The sequence below is a fragment of the Triticum aestivum genome, chromosome 2B, assembly GCF_018294505.1.
Source record: "Triticum aestivum cultivar Chinese Spring chromosome 2B, IWGSC CS RefSeq v2.1, whole genome shotgun sequence".
Lineage (NCBI taxonomy): Eukaryota > Viridiplantae > Streptophyta > Magnoliopsida > Poales > Poaceae > Triticum > Triticum aestivum.
In genome coordinates, this window is record NC_057798.1 from 733,000,338 (window position 1) to 733,005,535 (window position 5,198).

The 5,198-nt window shown below is 54.0% G+C and overlaps 1 pseudogene; it reads right to left on the minus strand.

Moving 5' to 3' along the window:
- Positions 1-3,445: 3,445 nt before the first annotated feature.
- LOC123047858 (uncharacterized) lies at positions 3,446-3,582 on the minus strand (annotated as a pseudogene).
- Between the last annotated feature and the right edge of the window lie 1,616 nt (positions 3,583-5,198).

The window sequence follows — 5,198 nt, forward strand, 5'->3', positions numbered from 1 at the left end:
TGTAGCCTGCTTGTGAGCATTCCAAGCGATCAAGTTAGAGCCAAGAAACACTGCATACCCCCCCCCCCCCGTGGATCGCCGGTCGTCAGGACTACCAGCCCAGTCTGCATCTGAAAAGGCTGAAATCTCATAAGACGGCGCAGGTTGGAGGAGCAAACCATAAGAGGCAGTGAGACATATATAACGCAGGATACGCTTCACAGCTGACCAATGAGATGTTCTGGGTGCATGGAGAAACTGACAGACACGTTTGACTGCATAAGAGACATCTGGTCTGGTGATAGTAAGATACTACAGGCCTCCAACAAGACTGCGGTACTCAGTGGCAACATCAGATGACAGAGGGTCTCCATCAAAAGTAGACAACCGATCAGTGGCAGACATAGGAGTATTGGCAGGTTTACACTTCAGCATACCAACACGACGCAACAAATCCAGAGAATACTTCTTCTGAGTAAGAGTTACTCCAGCAGAAGACCGTGAAGCCTCCAGACCAAGGAAGAAGTGCAGAGCACCTAGATCCCTGACAGCAAAATCACCACTCAACGCAGCCACAAGACGATCTGCCACAACATCTGAGGAACTGACGAGGATGATATCATCAACATAGACCAGTAAGTACATCGTAACCTCGGGACACTGAAGAAGAAATAGCGATGTGTCAGCAGTGGAGGGAATAAACCCAAGCGCCCTCAAAACCGAGCCAAGACGTGCGTGCCAGGCATGGGGAGCCTGCTTAAGCCCATAGAGCGCCTTAAAAAGACAACAGAGATGCTGAGGACGTGCAGGATCCACAAACCCTGGCGGCTGACGCATATAAACCTCCTCCTCCAGGACTCCATGCAAGAAAGTGTTCTGCACATCAAGTTGATGGAGAAACCATCCTCGAGTAACAGCAAGGGACAGCAACAAACGAATGGTAGTGGCCTTGATAACTGGGTTGAACGTGTCAACATAATCAAGACCATACCTCTGTTTGAAGCCCTTAGCCACTAGCCTTGCTTTGTAACGCTCGATGGAGCCATCAACATGTCTTTTAACTTTAAACACCCACTTAGAATCAATGATATTGACCCCAGATACTGGGGGAACAAGCTGCCAGGTGTCGTTCTTCAGCAACGCTTGAAACTCCTGTTCCATCGCGGCACGCCAGTGAGGAATGCCTAGCGCAGCCTGAAAATGGCGAGGCTCAGCAGTAGGATCCTCAGCAGCATGAGCCATGCACGTGGCAAGCCATGCTACAGTCCCATCGGTTCGGATCTTAGGCTGAAAGACACCTATCTGGCTGCGTGTGCGAGGTCGAGGAGCAGCAGGCTGTGGTTGCTGCGTAGGGCTTGATGCAGGCGACGACAGAGGCGAGGCCGGAGAGGCGGGCGGTGTTGGGCCCGTCGAGGCCGGCCCATCAGGAGCCGAAGCCGGCGCGCGTGAGACAACCCTTGGGCCAGGAGAGGAAGTGGCCGACCCAGGAGAAACCACCTGCGAAGCAGGCTCGGGCGACGCCCACAAGGCGGGCGAGGGCGATGCCCGCGAGGCGGCTGCGGGCGAGGGCGATGCCCGCGAGGCGGCTGTGGGTGCAGCTCCCGCGGGTTGCTGGGAACTACCCGGTATGCACGCCCCATGCACGCGATCATCCTCCGGATTCAGGGAATTCGTCGGTGCCTGTAACTCAAGGAGCTCAAGATGAGCACCACCTCCAACACCTGCAGCATGGTTAGGAAGGAACAGAGGAGCATTTGCAACATCCACAAATTGATCAGGCGTAGGTGTGGTAGAAGAAACGTCTGGCATAGGAGTGATAGAGGTGTTCGGAAGTGCATGAAAGGGAAACACATTCTTATCAAATACAACGTCACGAGAAATATAGACGCGATTGGTGGGAACATGTAGGCATTTGTACCCTTTGTGAAGGGAACTATACCCAAGAAAAACACACTTTTTCGACCGAAACTCTAGCTTATGTTTGTTATACGAACGCAAATGAGGCCAACATGCACACCCGAAGACTTTGAGAAAGGTGTAGTCTGGAATTTCATTGAGCAAGAGTTCAAGCAGAGTTTTCATATTCAGTAGTCGTGAGGGCAGCCTATTGATCAAAAAACAGGCAGTGGAGAAAGCATCACTCCAGAACCTAAAAGGTACGGAGGCATGAGCTAATAAAGTAATGCCAGTTTCTACAAGATGACGATGCTTACGTTCAGCAGTCCCATTCTGCTGATGTGTATGAGGACAAGACACACGATGTGCAATCCCAAGTTTGTTAAAGAACGAGTTGAGGTTGTGATATTCACCCCCAGTTGCTTTGGACATGAATAATTTTTTGGCTAAGGAGACACTCAACATGTGCTTGGAACTATATAAACACATCAAACACATCAGATTTTTTCTTAATAAGATAAAGCCAAGTAAACCGACTATAAGCATCAATGAAACTGACATAATAATTGTGGCCACTGACAGACATTTGGGCATGACCCCATACATCGGAAAACACAAGTTCAAGAGGATGTTTCACAACATGACTAGACTCTGAAAACGGGAGTTGGTGACTCTTGCCCTGCTGACAGGCATCACAAATAGTTTCAGCAGTTTTATTTGACACAACCAGTAGTTCATGACGATGCAACACATGACGGACTATGGGAGCAGCAGGATGACCAAGTCGCACGTGCCAATGTGTATGTGAGACACGAACACCACTGAACGCCTCAGGAGAAAACTGCAGGGGAGGTGCGGTCGGCGCGTCAAGTGCATACAAGCCACGGCGAAGACGACCGCTAAGCAGAACGGCCCTCGTGTCCCGATCCTTGATAAAGAAACGAAAAGGGTGAAATTCAGCAAGGACATTATTGTCACGAGTAAGTTGTGGAACAGACAACAAACTACGCGAAGCAGTGGGAATACGAAGAATATTAGAAAGATGCAGTTTTTGCGAATTGTGTGCAAGAAGGGATGCCTAACCAACATGGGAGATGCGCATACCTGCTCCGTTGGCGGTGTGCACCTGATCATGGCCGCGATATGGCTCCTGAGTGGAAAGCTTGCCCATGTCGTTGGTGAGGTGGTTCGTAGCTCCCGTGTCTATGTACCATGTAGGATCAATCGAGTAGGATGGAGTACATCCGTGCTCATGACTCACTACTGCAGCGGCCGCCTGTTTTCATTCCCCTTGCCATTGTTACCTAGGCCCAGTAAATCTTGCTTGTAGCAGCGATGACAGCGAGAAGCTATGTGGCCCTCAATACCACACAGTTGCCAGGCCTGCTGAGTGCCGCAACAGGGGCAGCAAGCCACCAGCCGTGATCCGCCTGTGATGGATGGCGCGGTGCCCCACGAAGTCTGAGATGGAGCCGCCGTCTTGGCAGGGAGCGACTGCTTTGATTTTCCACGGGTCGCGGCGTTAGCAGAGGCAAAACTCAGAGCAGTTCGACGGGCTTTGATGCGCTGTTCTCGACCAAGAAGACGCGCGTATAGTTCCCGTGGCGGGAGAGGCACCTCGCGACCATGGACGTTCTCAATAAGATTATCATAATCATCATCGAGGCCATTGAGCACATGGGTGGTGAAATCCTCATCTCCAAGGGGCTGGCCAATTGAGGCCAACGTATTGGCAAGACCGGACATCTTGTTGAAGTACTCCATGATAGTGAGGCCATCAAGCTTGGTCTCCCCCAACTCAGTGCGGATAGAGTGAGCACGCACCTGAGACTGAGAGGCAAAACTGCTGTGAAGCGCAGACCAAGCATCCCGAGATGTCGCGGCGAAGATGACTAGTGATGATACGCTCGGAGTGAGCGAGGACTGAATGGCAGAAAGTATCGCCTGGTCTTGAGCCACCCACACATGATGAGCCGGATGATACGGTGGCAGACACGGGATGGAGCCATCAACATAGCCCTCCAAGTAGCCACTCCGTAGGAGGGGTAGCACCTGCGGCTGCCACGACAAGTAGTTGTCTGGCGTAAGCTTCACCGGAAGGAGATGCGAGAAGTAAAACGGCGATGGCGCCGGAGCATAACCCGCAGGAGCATGTGTCGATGGCGCATGAGGGCCCATCATCGGAGCACCAACATGAGGAGCAAGCGCCAAAGATGCCTCATAGCCAGGAGCAGCCGAGGCATCGACCAGACAATGCGGGATTCCCGAGGACACAGCGGGCGCAGCAGCGTAAGCCGCCCCATAGGGATGTAGATGCGACGGAGCCACCTGAGACGATGGAAGCGCCGACCCATAGGGTGATGTCGGCCAGGCAGGGGGCAGCGGTGACGCAGCTCCATAGGTTGATGCAGGGGCGCCGTACCACAGGGCGTAGGGCTGGGGCGCGCCATAGGGTTGAGGGGTGTCGTAGGGTGGAGGGGCGCCGTAGGGCTGAGGGGGAGCCACACCACAGGCAGTCGGCGCAGGGCCGCGAAAAGGGGGCGGCGCCAAGGCGATGGTCGAGGGAGTAGCGCCGCTGGCGGTGATCGGCGACTGCAGATGGCCCTGCCCTCCCTGCTCCTGCCCGCCCTGCTCGACCAGAGGGCCCGCGGAGGGTCCGTCGAACAGTGAAGGCTGCCGCCAGGCTATGGCGAGCGGGGGCGACACGAGGAAAGGTGATGAGGGGGCGATCGGTGCGACGGCGGTGGAGGCAGACGGGGCGGCGACGGGGTTGGAGGAGGCCATCGTGGCGGCGGCGCTAGGAGGTGCAGCGTAAGACACAAAAAAACCTAGTCTGACACCACAACAAGTAGCGACTCCGTAGGAGGGGTAGCACCTGCGCCTGCCACGACAAGTAATGCTCCGGTGCCATCGCCGTTTTACTTCTCGCATCTCCTTCCGGTGAAGCTTACATCGGACAACTACTTGTCGTGGCGGGCGCAGGTGCTACCCCTCCTACGGAGTCGCTACTTGGAGGGCTATGTTGATGGCTCCATCCCGTGTCCGCCGACGTATCCTCTAGCTCATCATGTATGGGTGGCTCAAGACAAGGCGATACTTTCTACCATTCAGTCCTCGCTCACTCCGAGCGTATCGTCACTTGTCATCTTCGCCGCAACATCTCGGGATGCTTGGTCTGCGCTTCATAGCAATTTTGCCTCCCAGTCTCAGGCCGTGCTCACTCTATCCGCACTGAGTTGGGGGAGACCAAGCTTGATGGCCTCACTATCATGGACTTCAACAAGATGTTCGGTATTGCTGATACGTTGGTCTCAATTGGCCAG